The sequence below is a fragment of the Pygoscelis adeliae genome, unplaced genomic scaffold (assembly GCF_000699105.1).
Source record: "Pygoscelis adeliae isolate BGI_AS28 unplaced genomic scaffold, ASM69910v1 Scaffold168, whole genome shotgun sequence".
NCBI lineage: Eukaryota > Metazoa > Chordata > Aves > Sphenisciformes > Spheniscidae > Pygoscelis > Pygoscelis adeliae.
The window spans coordinates 3,941,563-3,954,703 of NW_008825566.1; positions in this window are offsets into that span (position 1 = coordinate 3,941,563).

The following is a 13,141-nucleotide window of genomic DNA, read 5'->3' on the forward strand; positions in this document are numbered from 1 at the left end:
GACCTGCTGGCCACGCTTCTTTTGATGCAGCCCAGGATACGCTTGGCCTTCTGGGCTGCGAGCGCACATTGCTGGCTCCTGTCCAGCTTTTCATCCACCAGTACCCCCAAGTCCTTCTTGGCAGGGCTCCTCTCAATCCCTTCATCCCCCAGCCTGTATTGATAGTGGGGGTTGCCCCGACCCAGGTGCAGGACCCTGCACTTGACCTTGTTGCACCTCATGAGGTTCACACAGGCCCAATTCTCCAGCTTGTCCAGGTCCCTCTGGATGGCATCCCGTCCCTCTGGTGTGTCGACCCCACCGCTCAGCTTGGTGTCATCTGCAAACTTGCTGAGGGTGCCCTCGATCCCACTGTCTATGTCATTGATGAGGATATTAAACAGTACCGGTCCCAATACGGACCCCTGCAGGACGCCACTCGTCACCAGTCTCCACCTGGACATTGAGCCGTTGACCACTACCCTCTGGATGTGACCATCTCACCAATTCCTCACCCACTGGACAGTCCACCCATCAAATCCATACATCAAATCCATATCCAGATGACTTTTTCATTATCATGCAAACTGAGTATGCAGTATGTTCTGCCCTTTGGTTAACAAATGGAGCAGGTTACAGAAGTCAAAACGCAATTTAAAGCTGATGAAGAGCTGATTTTTTTTTTGCTGTAGTGTGTTTCTTGTTTTATTTCATTGATCTTATGCTTAGGTAGCTTATGATTGCTTTGTTAAAGTGTTCACATGGAATTCTCTAATAGAGGTGTGTGTGCATTGCAGCTTAGCACAGCTTCTGGCACTGTAATGATTCTTTTGTGGTAAAACATAAGACTAATCATAGAGGAGGTTTTCTTCTTTTATTGAGCTTTGAGTCTAACATCTGTATTTTCATTTGCGGGTCCTGTGATGCACTTAGTATTTTAGTTAAGTTTTGTTTCAGAAATTTATGCCCTGTCTTACATAAAGACTCAGAGCTACAGGTTTTTTAGCAATGTTTTCTCAGTCATAAGTGATTGTAGTTCCTTAATAAGAATGATACTTGCAACACCAAATGTTTGGGCCTTAAGTGTTAAAAGGTGTTCTTTTTTCCCCAAAGCATGTTTTGTTATGATAGTGACACTGGATAAACTTTTAAAACAATTGCTGTTGGCTGATTTCCTTCTCTTAGTTTATCATATCTTAGGGTCACCTTCTTCTGAAGTGGAAGAAAAAAAACCCCTTGGAATATTTTAGAAGAACATGGTCTTTTGGAGAGAAAAAAAATAGGTGAGAGGTTGTGTGAGGTTCTGTGTAACAAAAGGTTGGATTTGAGAGTTAGTGTATATTTCTTTTAAAGACAGGATTCTAGCAACAGAGCATACTTTCTGTTATGTGAATTCTTAGTGTTGCCATTACATAGTACAGTGTACAGGGTTCTTTAGTCTTTCAAGTCTCCTTTCTGAGTACTGATATCACATATCTTCGTTGCTTCTTACAGAAGTAACCTGGATTGGAGAATTAACTTTTTAAGTAAACCAGTGTCTGTGTATCATTACTTGAGTACAATGTGTTTATTGTTTATGAAAGAAGGGGAGGAGAGGAATAATAGTGTCCATTATAAGATTTTACTTGTGTCCGGGATTTCTCATGATAGAAAACAAAAGAACAAAGTTTGAATGGTTCGTATGTGTCCCTAGAACCTAGAAATAAAAACACAGGCATAAAATATTAACTGTGGGGAACAGTAAAGCTAAAATAAAATGGAAATTCTGTGATGCCTTACTGCCTTTCCTCACTAATGAAACTACAGGGAAGCAATCAGCAGAGATTTAACTTTTTTGTTTTTTAATATTTCTCTCTTCTGAAATAATGTGATGGTTTGTGCTTGGCTAACGGCAATACATATTCTTGAATCTGTTTACATATCCCGGCGCCTTCAGATCTTTCTGAATTTGTCATAGTCCATTTGAGAGGCAGCAAAATTTTACTAGCCTCATTTTGGACACCAGAAAAATCCTTTCCCACCTCATCAATGGTAGAATACAGAGTTATACATATTTTCTAGGAGAGTCAAGAATTAAGTCCTGAGCTTTCATCTGCCAGTCAAATTGGACTTTTATTGATGTCAGAGGCCCCTTTATTTTATGTTCATTTAAACCATGAGAAGTCCTGAAATCTAAACTGAATATTACTATTAAGTTAGCTTTCTGTCATCACTCAGCATTTTTTTTTCCATCCTCTTCATGTTTCCTCTTTGACTGTAAACCTTGCAGCCTGTTTGTGGTCCTCTCCCTTTTTGGCAAAAAGTTAAGATTCTAACTTTGAATGTCTTTGGCATGCCAGCCATTTGGGACTAAGTAAATTTGCTTTCCCTTGTTCTTACTGGATATGCTTATGTCCTGTCTTGCCACACTCACCATGTTCAGTGCATGAATACATCGTGTAGAACACTTGGAACTGTTTCAGTTCTGCCTTGCCACCTGACTGGTAGTTGGGGCTTTGGTTGCTGACAGTGTAACTTACCTTCTCTTCAACTTCTTCATAACCTCAGAACTGCTGTACACTGCAATTTTTCCCACTTCAACAATGGCAGAAAATCCTGTTCTACTGTGGTGGTGGGTAGTGTTTTATGCTTGCATGGGTTTTTTTGTTTGTTGGGTTTTTGTTTTTTTTTTTACCCTAGGAAGGTTTTACAACCTAGGTAGGGTCTAGGTTCTACAATCAATTTTTCCTCACTTCTCTCTCTATCCTTTTCCTCATGTCCTGGGAAATTCACAGGATGTACATATCCACAGTCCACAAAACTGGTTTTAAAATATATTTTATCTGATATCTTTGTCGTGGATGGTAATGGACACATCAAAAAAAAGTGCACTAGTTTATATCTGCCAATGGAAAGAACCTTCAAACTTTATGAAGTGGGGGAAAAATCTGCTTCTTGGTTTCCTTACAACTATTCCTGATAAATAATCAGGCAATGCTTGCTCATAAGATAAGCACAGTTGTCAGCTCATCTGCTTTGTAAGTAGTCTGTTAAGATTCTAGAAGAACTTTAAGGCTGCACTCAGGAAGGGTTAATTTTCCTCATGGATCTCTGTAAATTATGCTTGATGCTGTACGTCTGAATGGCACTGCAAATAATGTAATGTACAGGACATTTTAGGTCTTACTTTGAAGTAATCTGAAGAAAGACAAACTTTGAAGACTTATGTTCATGAGTGTTGATTTAGTATGCCAGGATTTATGAGGTTCTGCATTTGTTTAAAGACTCAAGAGTCAACTGTTGGTGTTCAGGTATTTTTACTCTGAAAGATAAAAAGAAATACTGATTTTTTCATTTTCTATAAAAGACAAATCCTCAAACCATAAGCCTATTTAACTTCAGGACATATTTACACCTTTGGAATATAAAGGAGGGTTTATGCCTTCTGGTCTTAATTTTCAACATCATCTTTTCAGTAGCTCCTTTCAAGGTGTGGCGAGGAACCATGAATAATTTCCTCTGTCTTCACCATCTGTGCTACCTTCTGCCTCTCTTCCATCTGATGACAGACTAGCTCAGCTTCATCAGATCTTTTTATATGCTAATATGAACTGGAGTCTTTAATATTGTAGTGCATGGCTACAGTGTTCAATAATTATCTTTGTTTTCTTTTGGTCCCATAGTCTTCACATCAACTTTCAGGGCTCTCTGTACAGTAACTTCTTTAAGCACCTGGTAGGATCTTTGCAATACTGGAACCCATAGAACTCATTTTTCTGCATTTACAGTACACACTTTACTACCAAGCAGAAAGTACAATGGTGATTCATCCTAGATTTGCAAGAGAAGGCATTTATGCTTAAAATTCAAATTCAGGAAAGTAGTCCCACTTCTGTTATTTTCCAGTATATGAAGGGGACTGTTATTTTATTATTGTACTTGAAAATATTTGGTCTTTCAGAAAAAAACGCAAATTACTTTTATTTGGACTAGTTGTCTTTTAGCAAAGACCTGACAGTGATGATGGCTCATCTGAGATGGACCAGGACTCCTTTGCCTGAATGACTGGCTTCTAAGACCAATTTGCTCAGGTTCTATAAGCTACTTTATGGCTCTTCAATTTTTTTTTTTTTTTTTTTTTATTTTAAGGGCCAGTAGACAAAAAAAATCACCTATATTTAAATAGCCCCTGGAGTTCAAAGGAGGGTGGGGAGGGAAGAAACCTATTAGAGTTTTTTCTCCTCAGGATTCATTTCAGGCTGTGAAAAGTTGGATGAAGTAGTTGTCAGTCATCCTCCTACTATGATGAGCTCTGTTCTCATCTGTAATACCTGGAAAAACAACCTTAGGGCTTTTTTGGTTTGTTTTTTTGTTTGGGGTTTTTTTATATCTATCAGCACCTATTTTGAGGTCTAGCTGTGAACTGTGTAATCCGATGGTGTACTTTTAGAAGTTGAGAAATACCTGACTATGACAGTGAAACTCAGCCACTTTATGCAAAAAGATGTCTCTTTCTACATATTTTCATTACAAGACCATAATATATCACTTCTCGAAGACATGCTCAGACTGATGAGAAGGAAATTCTGCTCATCAGTGTCTCAAAACTTCTGTCTGAAAGATGTGCTGGGCATTTCTCTTTCACATTCAGAGATGGCATGTTCAAGTGACAACTGACAACACCAAAGTGTATCAACGTATAGTGTGGTACAAGGTCTACTCCTCACAGTCCGGAAGTCCTTGGTTTTGGTATGTTAAGCACCATATTCATCTGCCCATTCCTCTCCTGAGTGCTTTAAATATGAGGTGGATTACTTGAGTCGTGATTGAGAACAGGATCCTAATTTCTCTGTCCTGATTTTGTGTGCTTGCATATATATATATATATCCTGATTTATTTCAGTACGTATTTTTTGTCTTTAATGTAAGAAGCAGAGCTTTCTGTTCCTAAGGTGTTCTTAACCTTAATCCCTGTTCAGTATGTTCCCAGGTCTATAATCAGAAATTCAGTATGCACATTTCTGGGATTTCTCACATCACATTGTCAGAATTTTTTGCTCTGTCAGGAACAAATCTCAAAATAGCATCTCTTTCTGATCTCTGATCTGATGAAAAATTCTTTACCTATCCTAGTCCACTCAACCTTTCTATTTCAGTGTGAATACTGGATGTCTGTCAGTGTTAGAGTACTGATGTTCCTGTGCTATGGGAGAGATCCTTATTAAGAGCAGAAAGGGCTCTATGAGAGAGTTATCTATGAAGCCTTCTGTCCTCTCTCCTTGTTGAAGGTCCAGTCTTTGGACTTTCTGTTGGAGCTAAAGAAGCTCAGCCATCCCATAGTTTGCTCCACATTCACTTGGCAAAGTTATCTTGGTGCACCAACTGCAGTGTTCATTTAGTTTTCTCAAAGGTTCCCTAGGTTTAATTAAATTGTTTGCAGTGGGGAAGACCAGCGGAAACAAACTGGGTAATGATCAGGACTAGGACTGCAGGACAGAACCTCAGTGGAGTTTACCACATTGCCTTTCGTGATTATGTTTCCTTTCAGGTTCTAACATTGTTCAGGAGAGCAGGTGAAATCCACACTTAGAGCTCTCTCTGCCGCTTCCACTTTTTTGGATAAAGTGTCTGTGAAGTCCTATAGCTTCCCCTCTTCCCAAGTGATTCTGTTTTAACCTAGGGAATGTAGCCTAGTCTCCCATACCTAGGCCATCCTTCCATGACCAGGATGTTAAGAGGGGTGTTTTTGTCTTCACAGGATCAAGTGAGGATCATGTTAATAGCTGAGCAAAGCTATCTGAAAAGGCTGCTAAACAGGATAATGATATATGCCGTGTCTACGATGGAACCTGCTCAGTCATAGTGGCACACTGCATTAGAACTCTGGCAACCCTTGAGGAGAGTCTCCACTGTGGATAGTTGTCAAGCTCATCTCTGCTTAGAGCAGAGCCAACAGACTTTGAGCCGACATTCAGTAAGAGTTACACCATCACACGGGTATCTAGGAGTTAACGCTAAGCTTGTAAGATTGATCTATCAGTCTTAGTATGAGGACTTGGATACCCCTTTCCAGGTCACTGAGAGTAACGTGTGGAGATGTTTAAATACACATTTAAAAATGGAGAAAAAAACCTATTCATCGGTTACCCTGAAGGGTAAGTCTTTCTGGGAACTCTGGAATTCTGTAGTGGAGCCGGGACTGAGATGACACAGCACCTATATCTCAAGTATGAGCTGAGGATGTGGTGTGAACACATGCCATGGACAGTGCAAAGGTTGAAAATTCTTAACTGCCTGGGAACGTGTGCAATTACAATATAAATATGTAAATGAACAACACTTCTAAGAAAGTAAATCACTGCTAAAGAAAAGAGATTTCAGAAAAAAATTACTGAAGGTAGTCATTAAAAACTTTTAAATTGATGCTATGCACTGAAATTTATTTGATCCAGATATCTTAGGATTATTTGAATTTGAAAATACTCTAAAGAAAACATCATCAAAATACGTTCATATTTAGCTTTTGTAAGGTTTTCTGTTTAATGCTCTCTGAAGAAAACCAGGCAGAAACAGAAAAATACTTCAAGACAAGTTGACTCCACATAAATGTTTGGCTTGTTTAAGGACAGCGCCAGGGGGTTACCTTTGAATATATTTTTCTTCTCTCCAATTATCTTACAAAGCTAAATTATGCAGGGGAATTGTGTAATACTAAGAAATGAATATTTAATAGAAAAAGAAAACTGAGATCAGAAACAGGAGGTTCTGAACACTTAGACCTGTCCAGCATACCAACAGTTTTTTGTCCAGATAGTAATGTAAGCGTATTTGTTTTTCTTTCAATGACTGGCTCAAGTCAGTATGGCCTGGCTCTGCTTCCTGTTGAAGCTAAGGATCCAGTCAAAACAATCTGTAAACCATGATCAGTTTTCTTGGAGAAAAGGAGAGACAGCTGTATCATGGAGATATAGCTATTAGAAGATAGGAGAGGACTTCCTGGAACCATATTTAAGGGAAAAAAGGAGGGCCTGGGGAATTGTAAGTCATCTTTACTTTGATATCTGCAATAACTTTATTCATCAAGCTTCTATTATTCATCAGGTGTTTAAACTTCAAGTATGAAGGTCAATATGGAGTTTTCAGGAATGACCCTTATCAAATTGCTCTGATTTCCTCCTTTGGCTGAGTAACTGGTCTGCAGAAGATGGATACGGCATTACATATATGTTTGACTTAAGTAAGACTTTTATCATCAAAACTTAAGCAAATCATGCAATGAAGTGAAAGCAGACTGCTTAAAAAGGTAGACTTGGAGTGCTTATCAATTCTCTCATGTCAAAGTAGGGTCACATTGGGGGTCTGTTTGGTCCATTTTTATTAGCAACCTTATTGGTGGAATTTCAAAGTTTACTCTTTGTCTGAACCTGCCTCATCCCAAAGGACAGAATTACTTGATACATAGAGGACTGTAAATTAACATGATGTCATTCAGCAAAGGCAAGTATAAAGTATTGCACTTATGAAAGTGAAATCAAATGCACAAATATAAAATGGAGTATAACCCACTGAAATACTGCAGAAGACAATGGGGTTTTAGCATGGCTAATAAACCAGTACTAAGCTAACAAGATAAGTGATACTGTTGAAGGTAGAGGGAAGAAAAGGAGATCTCTGAGGGGTGTATTAATAGGACTGTCATACAATCCAGGAAAGGTGTGCCCTGCTGCTGAAGGTGTACTGTGTCCAGACCTGAGCACCTTTAATACGCAAGTGGAGGAGAACGGCAAAAACATTTAGAAAACATGACTTACAGGTATGTAATATTGAAAGAGTTGGATTTGTTGAGTTTAAAAGAAGGAAGGCTGAATGGACATAACTTCTTGATATGTAAAATATTGTTACAGAAAGATTATAAGAAGCTCCATCAGTGGAGCACAAAATAATCAGCCTCTAATTTGTGGTGGAAAAAACCAATATTCTGAAAATAGAAGCTTTCTAGTAAAGTAATAATCAGTGTTACCTAGGGAAGCTGTGGAATTTAATTCATGGGGAGTGCTTGAGAGTAATATAAGTGAACGAGAAGAATCATAAGATGACCTCCTGCCACTTTGGTTTGCACTTTTTGGTTTCACATAGCAAAATGCACAGAAATTTGTTTCAAGCAGCAGCTGTCACTGCTTTCACCGCCGATGGGACTCCCAAAGGAAAAATAGCATGTGCCGAACCATTTGTTTTCCTGGGAAATTCACTGATGGAGTAAGCCTGGGTGTAAATACCCATGAATTTACATGCATGAAATGTTTTTTTTACATGCAATGAAGAGTTGCAAAATTCCTCCTCAGAAGGGCAGAAATAGAAGTTCAAATGCAAAAGGTCACACTTTAAATCTATACTGTGAAATAGAAAGTGCCAGGGGACACAAAACTGGTTGGAGGCAAAGAGGCAGTGGCAACAGTAACAGGGGAAACCCCAGACCATTCCAGTTGTATGGGATACAGTGGTTGCCAGCTCAGACAGAGGAGCAAACCAGTATATTTTGCATATCGGATTGCCATCAAGGGCCATCATGCCCTTGATGGCCAGGCTTCCAGTCACAAGTATCATTCCTGTATTTTGCACAGTGACCTTACACCCAGCCTATCTTCATGTTGGGTTTTTGCTTCCGTGTTACAATGTTATTAACATTGATATTTAAATGTATGCATCTTGGAAGAAGCCAAGTAAAACGGTTTGCTGTTTGCTTTTTAACTTCTTAAGGAATTTTGCACTTCAGTGCCCTGTCTCTCCTTTGTCACAGTATCATTCAGGCTCTTGCTTTAATTGTCTCTTTGCTGTTTACATTATATTGTTCAACTCCTCAAGGGTCTGCTAAATTTGAATCATCTTTACGCTATTATAGGATGGTAAGAAAGAAGAGAGAATGTGTGTCTAACACATCTGTTTAAACAAAATGCAATCTACATAAAATCACGTACCTGATCTACATTCAGGCCCAAAGAAACGGCTTTTTCCTTACACAGAAATGTGTGGGTACCCAGTGCTTATGCTTTCTCCCGGGCTCTTTTTTACTTAGTAACATAAGCAAAAGTAGGGCTTGAATCTACATTAACACCTCCAACAGGATAAGGACCATTCTTTGGCCTAATGCGATGGAATCTCTCCTATTGATACTGATACTCTCTCCTTAAAACATAATACTAAAAGCAGAGGCTACTCTGGGAGAGCTTCTAGGCCATCCAACTCCCAAGTCATGGCTGGCAATTGTCTGAGCGTGTGGCAGGTACAATTTCACATGATAAATGACCAATTTTAATGCCCAAGAATGTTGCTGCCATTGTGTAGTATTACAAAGGTAGCCCAGTATCATACCATTTTGGACATGCTGGTTCCTAAGAATTCCCGAGAGAGAGAACTAAATCTCCTATTTTTACAGATGCATAGAAACATGAAGGAGTGAAATGACTTGCAGAGGTCACATACAAAGTCTGTGGGAATTTGGGGCTAAGAGCTATGTCTCATAACTCCCAGTTCAAAGTCTTAATCACGAGATTGTTATTTTCCCTCACATCAGTGAAGCCCTGTTTTGTCACCTTCAACAGCTGATAAATTACTTGTTTGAGCTGCTTAAACACCAGAACTTTGAAGGGAAAGGTAAGAAGTGTTTGTAGCTTTTAAGTGTTTTCATTTCACCTTAAATCATTCACCAACTTTAATAGGTATCAAATGAAATGGACTTTCTTTCCTGACTTGTAATTAAGTGCTTAAGAGATGTGTGGAAGCCATCAGTTGATCAAAAAACTAAAAATACATTTCCGCAATAGTTCAGAGACTAAGATAGTACTTTTTAAACTTGAAATTGATTACGTTTATAAAGCTTTTTTTTCTCTCCAGGAAACTGAAGAATGTCTATAAATGCCTGCTCGGTGAAATACTCAGTTAAAGAGACGTCTCTATCTGAAGGTCTCTTTGCAGGTGTTCTTTTCTGAGACCTTTTTCTGTTATGACTTACATTGAATTGCCACACAGTTACCTTACATTTACCTTTAGGTCCTGCATTTCAATGTGACGGTGTCTCAAAGATAAGGACAGATATCCAGTAATTGATTATGTGAAGTAATAGTTCCAAGTATACCTCCACTGAAGCCCTCTGGCATTTGCTTTTGGGTATGTCTGTACTGTACTCTGATGGTGTTAGGTCAGATGAGTATGACTGAACCAGCTGTCTGAAGCATCAAGAGCAGTCAGGTTGCAAAGATTTAGACGTCAGTACAGCCTTGTATATTTTCCATGGCTGTCTCCTACATTGAAGTCTGTACTAGACAATCTTCTCTGGTATTGGTACTGAACCTAACAGGATGAAAGCTTGCTTAGGCTCATCTTCACAAACTTCAGTCATGCTTCCCAGTTGTACTACAGATGTATCCTTTTTCAGGTTTGGGAAAATGCTGCATCTTCACATCCACTCCCTCTCTAACCTTTGGGTGCAGTGTGAATAATCAACAAAACGGAAAAAAAAAAAAATTTACATTCTGATTGAGGTTCAAGGCCAGCTGGAACTAGCATTTTTTATTTGTAAATAATGTGGAATGACAATAGGTTTTTTTAGCTCTTCATTAAAACTCTTCAGTGAGGCTGGAGGATAAATCTGTCCATCCCCTTCCTTAGTTCATAGGACAAGTAAGTTTTCCATACTTCTATGGAATTTTGGAATATGGAATTTCCATATTTCTAATATCTCTGTTTTTTTCCTTGTAGAATTTGTGACTTTCCTCACTTTCTACGTTTCTTTCTACATTTACTTTCTACAGAAAGTAAAAATACTTTCTTCTGTTCTGCCTCTTTCTTACCTGGACAGTTCTTCTTTGTCTCATTCATTGTGTTTTCCACTTTTTCATTACCTGTGATTTTTTGCATAAAACCTGCTTTTCTTTTCTTCCCCTGGCAGAATCATGGTGATTTTCTTCCAGGGGGTGTGTGTTTTGATATCACTCATTCTTTCTGTCCCATGTATCCCTCTTGTTTCGTTCTTCCACTTTTAGTCACATTTCCATTGTTTTGTGACAGTTTGTTGCCACTTCACATTTTCCAGTTGAACTCCAATAAATCTTAAAGTACCTGCTTCATTTTCTCACTCTGATGCCTGGCTTCTGAGTTTCTTTTTCCATTTGAAAAATTTCAGTTATTTTTAGGCTCATAACTCACAAACCTGCTTTCCTCCAGGTCTGTCATAGTCCAGGTATATGTTTCTGTCTTTGGATATCTCTCCATAAGTGCTTCCTTTCCCCGGCAAGTCCTGTTCATCTACCTTTCTTCTATCTTTTTGGACAATGTTGACAACCTCAGAGCCCCCTAAAATAGTAATAAAAATAATAGTAAGTACTCAAAGCTGCCAAAAAATAACATACTATTCAATATTAGTGGCAATCTGTTTCAGATTTTCAGATTATGAGAATTTTCGTCATGCTGTCAATAAACAGCTAATTACATGTTGGATGTGGTGTGTACATAACATACACAGTTTTTATGTATATATTTATTAAAAAGGTCCAAACTTCAATTAAGCTTTTTTTCCTCTAAGCATGGCTTCTTTTCTAAATTAGACTTAGATTGGAAGGATAGAAAGATCCTTAGGCAGGTGCATGAATCAAACGGATTCAGTCCAAAAGTTCAATTTCCAAGGAATTCTTAAGATTTGTGAATGACTGAAGAAGCAGATTTACAGTGGAATTCCAAAATTTAATTTAATACTTACAGGATGAGGTCCAACCAACACTTCCAGCTTTTTCTGTAAGAGTGGTAAAAGCAACAATGGGATAATCTGAGCAAAATGGGAATCATTAAGGGTTAGTAAACAGCATGTGTCCACATGTGTAAGCACCTTACTTCATATCTGTTGGGTGGAAACATCTATGTGCAGTAAAACAGCTTTTTAACAAGACCTAGACTGAGTTTATAGATTTGGCATGTAATTTACTCAGCGTTCTAACTTACATCTTTTGAAAAGTACTAATGGGATCCTTACTTAATGTGTTTTACACAAACTTTTTCATTGAAAAAAGCAAACCCCTAGCAGTGACACAGTTTTTTCATGTACTTATGAGCAGAAATACAAAAGCACAAATGAGATACTTTTCCAAAAAGTTGTGAAATGTAGCTTAACCAATTTTTCTGAAATAGCCTTCCCATCACTTTATTCCTATATATTAACTCACGTTGACACTGAATCTGAACTTAAAAAAATATTTACATGTTCATATTCTTGGTCTTTTTTTGCATACTCTTGCTCTGGGAGCAGATCTCTCCTACCCTCAACAAATGGAAGATAGGTATCTTCTGTCATCTTCCACATCTCTTGTAGTTAACCTCCTGCATAACCATGTCCATGAGTAACATTTTCTCGTATTTCCAATGAGGTAAGTCTCTGTGCCTTTCTGGTGCTGTACGAGTTTATGTCTTTTCTAGAGTGCATTAATATGTTACAGCTGGGTATTAAGCTACTGGTCTGAACATGGCAGAAATCTCAGCACCAGTGTCCGTTGTGAGCACAAGCTCTCCTGTGTTCTCTGCTCCCTACATTGGTTTCCAGTAGACTGTAATCACATTCCTTCTCTTCAAGTACTGCACAAATTTCTAAAAGATCACATAGAGCTTGTGGATGAGCGTGAGGTTTGCAGAAAATACGGCTGAAGGACACTTCCAGTGGTTGTCTAGGACATTGCATTTCCCTGGGGTGCTGATATCAGACAAAGCTAAACCAACTCAGTTCTGTGGGGCGTAAGAAACTTTCTGCTTGAGTGAGACGGTCGGTCTGGGCAGGAGGCTGGGCTCTCTAGTCCAGGTGAAAGAAACTTGCACGAGACTGAAAACACAACTCCAACTTCAACCTCATTGCTTTTTTAAGGCAAGATATGCTGCTTTGATCTTGCCCAGTCTAATAGCGGGAGATACTTAGTCTTACATTATGTCTGTCGTCCCCTTTTCTTCTGCCCTCTCTCTCCCCCTTCTCAGGATGAGAAAAAAAAAGATGATAGGTATAACTTAGGTAGAATATTCACGTTCTGTATTGACAAACGGTACAACAAAGTAAATCTACATGCCAAAGATATCAGGAAGGCTGTTCTCAGAAAACCTGAGATGCTGAGAGTACATGGAGGAAGTATCACCTAACGCCGGTCTTAACGCT